This window comes from Gracilinanus agilis, chromosome 2 (genome assembly GCF_016433145.1).
Source record: "Gracilinanus agilis isolate LMUSP501 chromosome 2, AgileGrace, whole genome shotgun sequence".
NCBI lineage: Eukaryota > Metazoa > Chordata > Mammalia > Didelphimorphia > Didelphidae > Gracilinanus > Gracilinanus agilis.
This window is the reverse complement of record NC_058131.1, coordinates 278,510,610-278,524,314: the sequence shown is the minus strand read 5'-3', so window position 1 is coordinate 278,524,314 and position 13,705 is coordinate 278,510,610.

The window sequence follows — 13,705 nt, the reverse complement described above, 5'->3', positions numbered from 1 at the left end:
GGTTGAGAACCAGGGTAAAACCACAAAGCATGTCATGATATCTTCTCTCCACATCACTCTCCCCCCCAAAGCTGTGTTGTGTATCCAGATGAAATCTAGTTAAAGTGACTATCAAAGGAAGTCCTGAGGGAAGAAAGAAGAGCTGACAGATTGTCCCTGGTGCAGATTGAGGGGTGTTTGTAGAAAGCAATGCAGTGAGTTCTGGGATTGTATTTGCCTCTGACATGAGTGGAGTGGCCACGGACAAATCATTGCACCTTTTTGAAAACCTAAGTTTTCCCATCTATAAAAATGAGAGGATTCTATTAGATAGATGACTTCTAAGGTCTCTAAAAGCCTTTAGCTAGGGAAGCTAAACAAATACTCTAAGAGATGTGAGTTATTGTTCCTATCAAGCAGACTGCCTATAATACAAGTATATATGTTTAAAGCCTTAGGTTATTGATGGTGCCACTTCTAAGGTACTACTATTTCTAAATCTATGATCTTATTGCAGCACACCCTCTGGGCTCTTCCCAATTTACACTGGATTAGTAGATTAGGTTCCCCAGAGAGAGCAATGTTTACTGCACTCTCTTAGGATTCCAGGGGGATAATCCTAATGGTTTGAGTTTTCTATTCTTATGACATGAATGAGTCTTCACTTGAAATATTCCCCAATACTGATCATTTAATATTCACCAGCTTTTACAGAAGGGCATTTGCTGAGAAGGTATAGCAGGAACAGTAGTTATAAAATAATTCCTCCAAACTGGTAGGTGTTCTTATCCCTTACACAAAAGGTCCCTGGAGAGAGTGAACTCAAACGACTAAGGTTGGAAAACACACTTGTGGGGGCAACTGGATGGCTAGAGATGGGAGATCCTAGGTTCAAATCTGGCCTCAGACACTTCCTAGCTGTGTGATCCTGGGAAAATCACTTGACCCCCATTGCCTAGCCTTTACCATTCTTCTGCCTTGGATCCAATGCACAGTATTGATTCTAAGGTAGAAGGTAAGGGTTTAAAAAAAAAAACCAAACACATATGTAGGGAACACATGGGGCCAAGGGGTGCCTTCTGAATCCTGGCCCTGGGAATCCTTTTCTTCCTTTCCCCACTCAGTTTACTTCTAGCTGAGGTGCTGGCTCTTTGCTGTGTGCAATGTTTCAGCCTGATGAGTCAAATTCACTTCTGGGCTGGACCAAGTACATCACTGAGCTCCTGCACTGGCTCCTCACCAAGCTGGACTTCTATGGCTACCAGTTGGGTTTGTTGCTTGGACCTCTGAGAGCCCTGAGGGCTCTTCCGGTCTCATCATTTTCCTGGGCATTCTTTTCTCTGAATACTCATTCCCCTAAAATCACCAAGATGGTGAGTGTCCAAGGACAAAAAGGAGTATATTATGTGAGAAGTTATAAATATAGATCTGGGCCGTTGATTTGATACGTGAAGAGTGAAAGTGAAGAATTGAGAATAATACTTAGATTTTTAAGCCTGGGTGACTAGAAAGATGGTGGTATTCTCTAAGTAATAAGGAAGTTAGAAAGAAGGGAGGATTTGAGGGAGAAGATAAAAAATTCTGTTTTGGACATGTTGAGTTTAAAATGTCCATGAAGCACCCAGTTTGAGATGCGAGATGTGAGATTGGAGAAAAGGAAAAATATTAAGGAGAAATGAAACCTTTTTGCATAGTGATGATAGTTGGATCCCTGGGAACAGATGAGATCATCAGGTGAAATAGTAGGAAGGCAGAAAAAAAGAACAAAGACAGAGCCCTGGGGAGACATTCAAGATTAACAGGAACGATTAAAGTAACTCTAATGGAAGTTTCAGAGATAGCCCCATTAGCTAGGAAAAATTCCTTACTCTTGAAGACTTAAGAGCTGGAGGTAAAGAAGAGAAATTAAATGGCTCCATTTGAATAAGGAAGAAAACCAAGGTTCTGAGAAAGATAAGACATACCTAAGGATATCAGGAATATGACTAAGGAAGTTTCAAATAGTTTCTCAGCCCATTTATATGTATTAGGTGGACTACAGTGTCATAGAATTCAGAGTAAAAGGTCAACAATAATTTAATACTACTCATAATTGAACTGGAATCTCCTCCATTAAATCTTGATAAGTGATTATCTCACCTCCATTTGCCAGCCCATTCTGTTTTTGAATAGCAGTCAATCCTGCTTGCCTCAGTTTCCTCCTCTATAAAATGAGCTAGAGAAGGAAATGGCAAATCACTCTAGTGTATTGCAAAGAAAATCCCAAATGTGCTCAAGAAGAGTCAGACATGACTAATCAACTAAACAACAACATGGTTAATATAGTATGTTTTTCTTCATAGCTAGATAAAATATATGCCTGTCTGCAGTGTCTACCTATTACTCTAGATTCTCACTACTCAAGTCAAGTAGAGCAAATGTAATCTTTTTCCCCCCCTTACTGCAATCTTTGTTACTCATTCATTTAACAAACATTTATTTTTGTGTAACAATAGTAAGGATATGATGGTGATCAGAGTATTTAACCACTCCTATTTTGCCCTCACCCTCCTATTGATTGGTTGCAAAGATGAGTTTTCTTACACAAAAACTAATTTTACACCAGAGGAAGTTGTATCAACGGATCTCTCATTTTCTCTGTATTTTTGATAGTTTTGAACTCCCAGTCAGAGATAACTCTTCTTGAAAAATATTTGTGTTAAACCTATCTCAATCTCTTTGTTGGGGAGATTTCCATTCTCAGTTGATTCCTTCTTTTTTTTGAACCCTTAACTTCTATGTATTGGCTCCTAGGTGGAAGAGTGGTAAGGGTGGGCAATGGGGGTCAAGTGACTTGCCCAGGGTCACACAGCTGGGAAGTGTCTGAGGTCAGATTTTAACCTAGGACCTCCCTTCTCTAGGCCTGACTCTCAATCTGCTGAGCTACCCAGCTGCTCCCAACAGTTGATTCCTTCTAACTATATGCCCATTAAGTACAATCCCTACAAGCAACTGTCTAGGGTTAGTACTGTTCATTTATTTATTTATTTGTTTGTTTTTAATTTAGAGTATTTTCCCATGGTTACATGATAACCCCCTCCTCTTTCCTCCCAAAGCCAGCAAGCAGTTCCACTGGGTTATACATGTATCATTGTTCAAAACCTATTTCCGTGATATTAATATTTGCAGTAATCTTTTAACATTAAAACTCTAATCACATCCCTGTTGCACTATGTGATCAATCATATATTTTTCTAATGCATTTCTGGCTCCACAATTCTTTCTCTGGATGTGGATAGTTTTCTTTCTCATAAGTCCCTCAGAATTGTCCTGAATCTTTGCATTGCTGCTAGTACAGAAGTCCATTACATTTGATTGTGCCACAGTGTATCAGCCTCTGTGTACAATGTTCTCCTGGTTCTGCTCCTTTCACTCTGCATCAATTCCTGGAGGATGTTCCAGTTCACATGGAATTCCTCCATTCCTTTATTCCATCACCAACATATACCACAATTTATTGAGCCATTCCCCAGTCAATGAACACCCTCTCATTTCCCAATTAGTACTGTTTATAATGACAAAGTAAACATTTAGAACAAAGAGGAAAAGAGTTCAGGTTTCCTTAAAAATCCTCAAGATTGGAAAAGGGATTCTGGACTACTGCTTTGGAGGAGATCAGAAGTGTCAGAAAGATAACTTTTATCCTGACACATCTTAAGACCATTTTTTTTTGTTCAAGCTTATACACTTGATATTAATAACAACTCATATCCAGAATATGTTAAGGTTTACAAAAAGCACCCCTAACCTCAAACTTTTAGATTTTGACCTAGAAGTAGTAGTGTGCTAGGAAAATGTTTGACAGCCCTCCAGAAACAAACAAAAATTGCAGAATATACTTTTAAATTTAACCTACTTTATTAACATTTTTGATATCTTAAGTCTTGAAAAACAGCAAAACAATAGCTTAAGCTCTGATTTGTAGCTTTTTCCCATTTCCAAGGGCTAGCAATCGCAGGAATCTCTCTTCAAGATGGTTCTAGAACACCTCTTCCTAGAAGACACCTTAGAAGAAATTTAAAAATACATCCCATTGTATAAATGAGGGAATAAAACTTGAAAGATTAAGAAACTTGGGGACAGCTGGGTGGCTCAGTGGATTGAGAGCCAGGCCTAGAGATGGGAGGTCTTGGGTTCAAATCTGACCTCAGATACTTCCTAGCTATGTGACCCTGGGCAAGTCACTTAACCCTAATTAACCTTACTGCTCTTCTGCCTGAAACCAACAATACACAGTATTGATTCTAAGATGGAAGGTAAGAGTTTAAAAAAAAAAAATCAAGAAACTCAAGGATACAGTGACTTGTCCTTGCTCACTCAGCTTGTGTCAGAGCCAAATACAAACCCAAACCTCAATGTTACTTTCCATATATACTTTTGAACCTGTATCATTCCCTCTGCCAACTCTTCTGTTCTCAGCTCTACATGGCTTCTTTTTTTTTATTTGAAAATTTTTATTTGATTTAGAATATTTTTCCATGGTTACATAATTCATGTTCTTTCCCCCCTTCCCCTTACCCCCTCCCATAGCCAACAAGCAGTTCCACTGGGTTTTACATGTGTCATTGATCAAGATATATTTCCATGTTATTAATATTTGCACTGGGGTGATCGCTTAGTCTGTATCCCCAATCTTGTCATTGACCCATCTACATGGCTTCTTACAGAACTCCCTCAGATCCATATGGTTTTCAATAGCTTCTCTCTCTCCAGCTCCATGTTTCTTCTGTTCTTTCAGCTCTTCTGATTGTTCCCTTCTTCTCTGAGCCTTTCTTCTGAACTCAGTGTACAGGACTGCCTATGAAGAGTCATCCTGAGGCAGGATATGTATTCTTTTTTTTTTTTTTTAATCCTTACCTTCCATCTTAGAATCAATACTATGTATTAGTTCCAAGGCAGAAGAGCAGTAAGGGCTCAGCAGTGGGGTTAAGTGACTTGCCCAGGGTTACCCAGCTGGGAAGTGTCTAAGGTCACATTTGAACCCAGGACCTCCCATCTCTAGGCCTGGTTCTTCATCCACTGAGCTACCCAGCTGCCCTACAGGATATATATTTTACAGCCATCCGGAACTAGTTTTCCAGGAAAGAGTGTTCAGTTTTCATTGTGAGCACTCACACTTAGGAAATCAGCAAAAGCTACAAATCCGGGCTTGATTTTTTGTTTTGCTAATTGTCTAGATCCAAGAAAGAGAGAGAAAACAACTTAAAAGCTGCTGCATATGTACATTTCTCTTGGGAAGCCAGTTGTTAAGCATTTACTAGTACTCTCCAGAGCATGGCAGAGGAGACTGATTCAAATCTCAGAAAAGGACTGGGTGGCTTGTTAGGTGAACTTGTTTCACCCCTTTTCTAAGTTCAGGTTCAGGAAAGATGTTTGTACACCCTTCCCCTGCCACACATACCCTTTTGTATTTCCTACAGCACCTCAAAAAATGGCAGCCACAGGGCAGTCTCAGGGCTCATAATATAGACAGGAAAATACACACACACACACACACACACTCTCTCTCTCTCTCTCTCTCTCTCTCTCTCTCTCTCTCTCTCTCTCTTGCTCGCTAAAATTCAAGATAAAATGTGGTAAATGCATGAGATATACAAAAAGCACACCATGAGATTGAAGAGGAAGGGGAGGTCATTTTTTGGCTGGGATAATCAGGGAAGACTTCCTGGAGAGAGCAGTTCTTAAATTGGATTTTTCCTAACTGTTAAGTTAGGAATTGACTAGCTACCAACTGAAAAATCATGTGAGCCATATAGGGTTGAGAAAGTGTCTCTCCTGGTGGCTCATTCTGAACCTCTATGGATAACATATAGGAGTTATTGTAAAGTGGATGAGCAAAACTCTGAAGTCAGAGTTAACCAAAAGTCAAGTATAATTAAAATACAGTCATCGCTAAGAGGGTTTCAGAGGTCTATTGCCCGGGAGGAATTTCAACAAACACGTGTGAGCAAGTTAATGGAAAGGCAACTAGATACTATAGCTAATTAGAGTTTGAGGCAGAATTTGAATTCAGCTCTTCTGACTCTAAACCCAGTCAGTGTACATTTCTACCTCTTGAGAGATGGTCACAGTGAGCAAGGGAGTTTAGGGACTTGTGGAAGCAGTTGGCAGCAGAAACAATAGATAACTAAATGCCTTTCCTTTTACTTAGCTCTTGGAGAGAACAGCAATAGCTGAGCCCCTCACAGCCTTCTTTCTACCTAGGACCTGGCTTCCTGGGGATGGGCCCAGGCCGCTTTATTGAGTGGGTTTGCCTATTTTGTATTTGGACTAACAGCTTGGCAGTGCTCCTTGGTGGCCATCTGGAAAAGGAGGAAATGAAAGCCAAAGGCTCTGGCAGTTACAATCAGGGAGGGAGAGGGGGGGAAAAAGTGGCAGGGAAGTCTCTTTGTAACCTGAGACGAGTCCTTTGGCCTCCATGGAAATTGGTTTCCTTATCCATCAAAAGGGAATGATGGGCTAGATGATCTCTAAAGTCCTTTCCACTTCTAAAGCTTATGATTTTTTTGAACTTTAGCTAGGCCAAAGGACATTGGAACAGGGAAAATCTGAGGAAGGGGTGTTGCTCAGTGGTCTGCAGGCTCAGGTTTGGGCTGATAAGTTTATCAAACTGTGCCGGCTGCCAACCGTCAGCTTGGAGAAGGCAGGCAAGCCCGGGAAGGAAAACAGCTCCTGGGCACCTGATAGGAGCCTTCACATGTTATCAGGGGGCCTGGAGCAGTAAGAGAGAGAGACAGAGAGAGACAGAGAGACAGAGAGACAGAAACAAAGAGACAGGGGGGAGGGGGAAAAGGGGGAGAGAGAGACAGAGACAGAGACAGAGAGAGAGACAGAAACAGAGAGACAGGGGGAAGGGTGGGAGAAGAGAGAGAGAGAGAGAGAGAGAGAGAGAGAGAGAGAGAGAGAGAGAGACAAAGAACACTTTACAACCTTCAACCTCTTCATCCCAGCAGTAGATAGATTGACAGGAAGAGGCAGTTCCCAGGTTCTTCTGTATGTTTCCTATTTTCCAGCATCTCTGTAGCTACTGCAGAGACCAACTGCAACTGCATTCTCCTTCTCAATCTGATCCATACTTTTGGCTACCAGTGCAAATGTCCTGACTGTTTTTATCTTTTGTGCCAGCCATTAGGGAATGACATATATTTAGGGAATGTATATAATTAGGGAATCCATCTATTGAAAATGGCTTCCAACCAGCCATTGAAACTGAGAGGCAGGGAAGTCCTCAAAATGTCAAAGAACATAGAAAAGTCACCTAGTGAAAGCTATTTCCTTCATACCAGCCAGATTGGATGGTGGTGGTGGTGGTGGTGGTATGTGTATGTATGTGTGTGTGTGTGTGTGTGTGTGTGTGTGTGTGTGTGTATTTATAAAAGATGGGATATCAGTCTTCTCCTTAAAAGAGATGACACCAAATCACTAGACTTTTTCCCCCCTTTTCTTACAACTCTCAGAATCAAAACCTCTTCATCCTGCTGTTTCTTAGCTCTATAGCCTTGAGTAAATCACGTTATCTTTTTAGACCTCCATTTCCTCAACTGCAAAATGTAGGGAGGAGTTGGATTGGTGATTTTTTCTTTAAACCCTTACCTTCCATATTAGAATTAATACTATGCATGTGTTCCAAGGCAGAAGAGCAGTAAGGACTAAGAAATGGGGGTTAAGTGACTTGCCCAGGGTCACACAGCTAGGAAGTGTCTGAGGCCAGATTTGAACCCAAGACTTCCTATCTCTAGAACTGGCTTTCAATCCACTAAGCCACCCAGTTTACCCCCTAGATTGGTGATCTTCAAGTTGTCCAGGTCTAAATCCTATACTCCCATGACCTTCTTCATGCCTATTCTAAATCCCTACTGCTTCTAAGTAGTTGTCCATTTCCTGTCTACATTCAGCTCATAATGGAAAAGCTGAGAGGATAAATGAGTCAAGAGAGCCGTGGGAATAAGGAAAGAGAATAAAGATTATGGCTGGAAAGGACCTCAGAATCCAATGACCCAATAATCCACTCCTTTCACTTTATAAATGAGGAAATGATCAAAACCCTCATTTTTGGTCATTCTTCCTAGCCCTTTCTCCACTCCACCATATTTCCCTCCATTAGAGGTGGCACTAAAGGAGGAAACTAATTTGAATCTGATCTCTCCCTGCCCTTAGAGGCACCTCTTCAGGGAGTCATATGTATGAAAAACAGGCAAACACTTTCAGATTTAACTAACACGTAGCTAACTAACTCTGAAGTCTGGAAAGTTCTTGGGAAAGGTACTACTTATAAGCCATGTATGCCAAATAAAAGCTCAGGACATGATCAAATGGTGATGGTTTTTTTCACTAAGCAATGGAGATGGGAGATTAACAGATATGACAGTATCAAGAGGTTGTGAGTGCCAGGAAGTAAAATTATCATAAAACAATGCCTCCTTCACATCTCCCTCAATAACCAAGGGAAGCTGAACCAATACTCAGGATCTCTGAACTTCCAGACCAGGAGCAAGGAGGATATGCAATGAAACCCTTAGCCTATGGTTCTGAAACCAAAGTTGAGGATATTCAGGCAGCAAGGACTCCTGATCGGTTATAGTGTAGTATAGTATAGTATGCCCCTTCCAAAACACAGATTCTAGATTCTCAGCAAGGACTTCAAGACTCCATTTACCATTCCTAAAATATCTCTAACTTCCTTGCCCCGATGCTTTACTCATACAATTTCTGATGCACCTTTTCTCCCCAACCCCATCTTTGCCTGTTAAAAACCTTCCTCCTTCCTTTGAAAGCCAATGATACCTCCTCCCTGAAACCTTCCCTAATCACCCAAGCTGGAAGTGCCCTTTCATCTCTCTAAATTCCCAAAGTATGTTGTATCTTTCTTAGAGTAGTTCCCACATTCAACCATATGTTGTTGTAATTTATGGATAGGACTTATCTCTCTTACTAGACTATAAACACATTGAGGCTAGGATTTACTTCTATATCTCTCTTATAGTCTACCTTGATACTTTGTTTGAAATGAGTTCTTAATAAATGCATGCTGCCCTTAAAGCAGATCGCAAAAATACCCTTAATCAGTTACAATATACTAGTTTTCTCATTTGAGAAGCTGTGTGGCAACCTGGCTAGAGCACTAGCCTGAGAATCAAGACATCTGTATTCTAGTCCCGTCTGTGCCACTGTGTGACCTTGTCTGAGTGATTTTACTTAGCTGGGCTCTGGACTTCAGTTTCCTCATTTGTTAAAAAAAAATAATGGATAGCATATGATTGAAATGAAATAATATTGTGCATAAGAAATGACAAGTAAGAGTTCAGAAAATCCTGAAAAGACTTATATGAACAGAAGCAGAGTAAAATGAGCAGAACCAGGAGAACATTGTACACAGTGACAGGAATACTGTACAATGAACAACTGTGAATGACTTAGCTATTCTCAAAACTACAACAATCCAAAACAATTTCAAAGGATTCAAGATAAAAAATGCTATCTGCTTCCAGAGAAGGAACTGATGGGGTCTGAATCCAGACCAGAGCAAACTTTTATCACTTTCTTAATTTTTTTGTTCAAGTTTCCTTCTATAAACATCTGAATATGGGGAAATGTTTTACATGTTTACACATGTAAAATCTATCTGAGACTGCTTACCATCTTGGGGACTGGGGGGGATAGAGGGAGAGAATTCGAGATTCAAAATTCTCTTTAAAATATTGGATATTGTTTTTACATGTAATTGGGGAAAAATAAAATAAAAATTAGGGGAGATACTTGATTAGATGTTCAATAAGACCCCTTCTAAGGAAAAAGTGCTATTATTGTTATCTGTCAGTTCCTGACTAGGAAGGGAGAGGCAGTGATAGTTAACCTAGAGAGAGGATATATATATATATATATGTTTATAATTTGCATTTCAATAAAATATATTCCTAGTTTGAACTTTGGTAAGACATTTACACACAAAGATAAACATGTTATAATTTATCCTATTGTACAATAAAACCACTAGTTGGTTTTAATCAGAATTTGAACTGATTGTGATATGAACTAGTCAGATGATACCTAGAGAAGTCTCCTCATCTTTCCAAACTTCAGTTCCTTCATCTGTAAAATATGGAAAATAATGTTTGTAAATATTACCTACCTCAGGGTGGGGGTTATAGATAAAGCACTTGGTAATACTTAATGTACCCGATATAAGAATCTGAGCTATTCAATTCAACAAACACTTTAAAAAAAACTCTTACCTTCTGTCTTAGAACCGATACTGAGTACATTTCCAAGGCAGAAGAGTAGCAAGGGCTAGAATATTGGGGCTAAGTGACTTGCCCAGGATCACACAGCTAGGTAGTATCTAAAGTCATATTTGAGCCCAGGACCTCCCATCTTCAAGCCTGGCTTAATATCCACTAGGTCACCTAATTGCCCCTTCAAAGGACATTTCTTAAGTGCCTACTATGTACCAGGAGCAGGGAAAACATAAATTAATTTGAAAATTTTTCTCCTGACCCTGAGAGCTAACATTTTGAGATCCAAAAGTATGGGTTACTAAGGAAATAAGTATAAAAAAGGTAATTGCAAGAGCTGGTGAACATTAATAACCCAAAGGGCTAAAAAAAGTCATCAACAAATATTTATTAATAAGTGTTTGCTATACATTACACACCAGGGAAGCACTTTCAATACAAATACAAGCAGAAAGACAGTCCCTGCCCTCAAGAAACATTCTAAAGAGGGAAAACAACATATTTATGTATTTACAAAAGCTAAAAAGGAAAAGAGGGCAGAAAGGAGAGGATATTCAGGGTGGTGTGTCTACATGGAATCTAGAAACTCCAAACCTGTAAGCTAGTAAGATCTGATGAACCCCAAGTTTTAGGACTAGCTTGTAAGTTTCATGTTGACAGGGGGAAAGGAGAAAGCACAGTGGAGAAAGTCCAGAGGGTCAGGAGGGCAAGAAGACCAAAGAGGAATGAAGATATGATTGACCTAGATATCCTCTTTAAAATAGAAGTTCTTGGAGAGACCAACTAATCAGAAGAGGAAGTCACAGGAGTGGAAGGTAGATACTTACAGTGTGGGAAGTCAAGGGGTAGAGTGAACTTCCAGGGTGAAGAGATTTTTGTGCAGTCTGAAGAGGAAGGAAAATCTTTATGGGGTTGGCACCTGAGTTGGGTATTGATGAAATCTAGAGATTCTGTAAGGCATATGGTACGAGAAAATAAGATCTAGATAAGTGAGTTATTTCTACAAAGGCTGAGAGGTAGGAAAAGAAAACAGCAGGTCAGTTGGATAGGAACAGAGAGTTCTTGAAGAGGGTTATAACATGTATTAAGGCTTGAAAGGTAGATGGGAGTCATATTTTGAAGGGAATTAAATATTGGGTTGAAGATTAAAGGAACAAAGTCTTTGGAATATTGTTAAGTAAGTAGACATTCAAAATGTCAAAACTGTACCTGTTGTGTGAATAACATAATTGGATTTTAAAACTCCAAAGGAAAATGTTATTGAGGTACAAAGATGTCAGAAGCATGGTTTTGAAGCTAAACCAACAAAACCTATAATCTGTCAAATTAACACGATAAGTGAGACAGATTTTCTTGATATTTATTACCTGGGAAATGAGAGGGGGAAGGGATGGGACTTTAATATATAACAAACATGCTAAGTATGTTCCATGCGTAGAGCTCTATGATGGATGCTGAGGGAGTTGACTTCAATATTCTGATGAATCTGGGGGCAGCTAGGTGGGTCAGTGGATTGAGAGCCAGGCCCAGAGATGTGGGGTCCCAGGTTCAAAGCTATGTGATCTTGGTCAAGTCACTTCAATCCCATTGCCTAGCTTTTATCACTCATCTGCCTTGGAACCAATACACAATTTGATTCTAAATTGGAAGATAAGGATTTTAAAAAATATTTATGTTCTGATAAATCTGTGAAATCATAGGGTGGTGAGTGAAGGTAGTGTTATCTTCATAAGTTCATATTGCAACCCATTCAGACTTTCTTTTTTCTGTGCCATTCTGATCTTTTTCTTCCTGTACGCTGTACGCTCTCCATGGAGGATCTACCAACATGCTGAACGACTTCTGCTTCTTTTGCTGTTTTATGGATATTGGTGCAGCAGTCAGGCTGTTCGTTCATCATCTCTCACTCTTTCTCCAGCATTAGCCTTTTCTAGTGTGTTGCAGACTGTGTGTCCTGCATGGAGGAGATAAAACAATGAAATGCAGACTATAGTACATGTACACCCGTACATGTCAGTCCATAGTGGGCTGTTCCAAAAAAGAGGGAACTAGTCAGTGTAAGAGGGCATCTAGGAAGACATGAAATCTAATACACTATTGACAGAGTTCTGAACTAAAAAATCATTCAGATTCTATTGAGAATTAGGCAGTCCTTCAACTATCCTTTGACCCAGAGACCTTGCTATTAATGAATTTTTTTATTTTTAGCTATATATTTTAATTATGTTTAATTTTCAAATTTAAAATAAATTAAATTAAATTTAAATTAAATTATTAATTTAAATTAAATTACATTTCAAATTTTTATTAAATTAATTTTCAAATTTTAAATTTAAATTAAATTTTAGTTATGTCTTTTGTTTTATATCACCTTCACTTTCAAATATATCCCTTATCTCTTCCTTATCCAGTAAGATAGTCATTGGATTGTAAGCTCCCTGAGAGCAGGGATTGTTTTCTGTCTTTATATTTTTAGTTCTTAACTTAGTGCCTCCTTCAGAATACCCACTTAAATGCTAATCAACTGATAGACTGACTGATATTCCATGTAAAAAAGAATACAAAAGGGGGGAAAAGGCAATATGACAAAATGAACTAATACCATCTATGGAGCCTGACAATATATGCAATATTCTGCACTTATAGTCCCACCTCTAAGAAGAAAGGCAGGGGACACATTTTCTCATTTCATCTATGGGACCAAGCTTCAAAAATAAATTATAAAAATGTTATAAATGTATGTATAATATATATTTATTTAATATAATATATAAATATTCATGTATTTGTAAATATATGTATAGATAACATTTCACATATAGGAAACAAATACAAATATACATATACACATGTATATATGTATACACACACACACAGACACACACATATAGAAAAGGTACCAGTTACCGCCTTAGGTCCTGGAAATGCAATTACAAAAATGAATCAGTCTTTTTCCTTAAAAAGCTTTCGTTTGCTAGAGTTGTGACTTGGTCTAATCATCCAGGAAAGTTATTGGAAATTAGGCAAGGGAAGTGACTGAAATGTTCCTTCCCTTGGACCCAGAGGCTCCACTGTTGGGCATATACCCCAATGAGGTCAAGAATAAAAAAATGGTCCTATCTATACAAAAATACTTATGGCAGTGTATTTTTGGTAGCAAAGAACTAGAAACAAAGTAGATACGCTCAACTGGGCAACTACTAAATAAATTAAGGTACATGACAGCAATGGAATATACTGTGCTGTAAGAAAATAATGAACATGAATTTGAAGAAGCCTGGAAAGAGTTGTGTGAACTGATATAAAAGTGAAATTATGCAATCAGGAAATCAACAGAAGTGACTACAACATGACCTTGAGCTCAAAGAAGAGAGATGAGAAGTAGCCTCTACCAATTCCTTTTAAGAAGTGGAGTAGGGCCCATGGGGCCAAGGTGTTCGGGGAAGATAGCTAGG